Here is a 1,700-nt window from a genome sequence, read left to right on the forward strand (position 1 = left end):
TAATGGCATTGAGTTATTATTATTATTATTATTATTATTATTATTATTATTATTATTATTATTATGCAACATTAGTGTGATATTGTAATGCTAAAGTCAATTCACACGTAATTTGGCTACAATATATAAATCCCATTAAAATTAAAGAAAACATAGGGAAATCAACTATTTTAATAATCAATTTCAGCCAGTATTTTCTATAACCACTAATACAAAGCCTATAATACAATACCTGAAGCACACCACTAATACAAAGCCTACAATTCTATAACCAATTAACCATAAATGACGATTTCAGAAACCACCTTCGCTCGTCTTCATTTTTAATTTTTATAGCCTCCTCTCCATTTCCCACATTGTACCAACTCCTTTAACCTCTTACATATCATTCGCCATCACAACCAAACAATATCAACGTTTTTTACATGTTTTATATATAAAATATCAAATTTGAATTCAACCCTAAATAATTAAATTATCAAAAATATTTCATATACGCTAAAATTAGCGTACTATATATATTTATTTACATAATTATTTTAATTATGTAATCAATTATAAAAATAATTAAATCTGCAATAGATCAATAATTTTATTTATAGCATGATAAAAAAATTTATAAGATACCAAATATATAAAATACATACAAGCATGCTTATGAAGCACAAATGATGAAATGATAGATATCTTCTGATGATAAAGTAGTTAGCGTCAAACTTAGAGTAAGAAATGCTTCTAATTTAAGAAGTGATTCAAAGCCTACCTTGTCCCACAAGTTTGGTAAACTTGTTCATACTGCAAATTATAGCAAAATTGGAGTGGAACCATACGTCACCACGCACTCAAACTTCAAAAATTTTGGTATATAAATCAAGGATTTCGCTAGGGAGACAATGGACTATTTGTACAATGTGTACAATGAGTTATTGAGTTACAAAATGAACATCCTCTTGACTTTTTGGATCTAGCGCTCTAATACTATGTCATGATACCACTCATCCCAAAAGCTTCAGCTGATGAAAAAAGGTAACACTAATGATTATATCTCTAATACTTCCTAAACCTCCATTGTACACATTGTATAAATATTCCATTAGCTCTTCATACTTTCCCATAAATCAATCCAATTAAGGCCTCGTCCACTATACTAGCCACTTATAACTTTGAGCTTCCACTACTACCTCTTATATATTATGTATCTTTCTAGCTAGCTACCTCTCATAAGAGGAATTCTAATTCATTCATTAAGTTTACAATAATCAGTAGTCCTCATTTCTCTCTCTCACCCATTTTTTCCTTCTCCTTTCTCCTTATCAAGGTAATCTTCTATTTTATGCTTCCTCTTGATCACACATGTCCTTTTTATTATCACAATTTAATTGATTTCCTTCTATTTGTTATTCTATTATTAATTTTTTTAATTTTTAAAATGCATGCTGGTAGTAATTCGTTATTGGTAGATAAATGTAGTGACCAAGTATTTTACTTCACAAGTTCACATGGCTTGGATGAGAAGTTATTTATGCTGCTGCATGCATTATTTTGGGATTTACAATCTTGCCTCAGTATAGAAAGATTCATTTGTATTTTCTCTTGTTTGTTAATAGTTATTTTTTAAAATTGAAATTTTGTTCAACAATAATTTTCATTTTAAAATTTTAATTCTATCTCTTTTTTTTATAATTTTATCCTTATTTTAT

General features: G+C 27.9%; 1 protein-coding gene across 1 annotated transcript in view; it reads left to right on the plus strand.

Moving 5' to 3' along the window:
- LOC107616501 (nudix hydrolase 10) overlaps positions 1,129-1,700 on the plus strand; it is a 5,749-nt gene continuing 5,177 nt past the window's right edge. The window contains exon 1 of the mRNA XM_016318478.2: positions 1,129-1,318. The gene's annotated coding sequence lies outside the window, so the exon portion shown is untranslated. The remainder of the gene's footprint in view (positions 1,319-1,700) is intronic.

The sequence above is a fragment of the Arachis ipaensis genome, chromosome B01 (assembly GCF_000816755.2).
Source record: "Arachis ipaensis cultivar K30076 chromosome B01, Araip1.1, whole genome shotgun sequence".
Classification (NCBI taxonomy): Eukaryota; Viridiplantae; Streptophyta; class Magnoliopsida; order Fabales; family Fabaceae; genus Arachis; species Arachis ipaensis.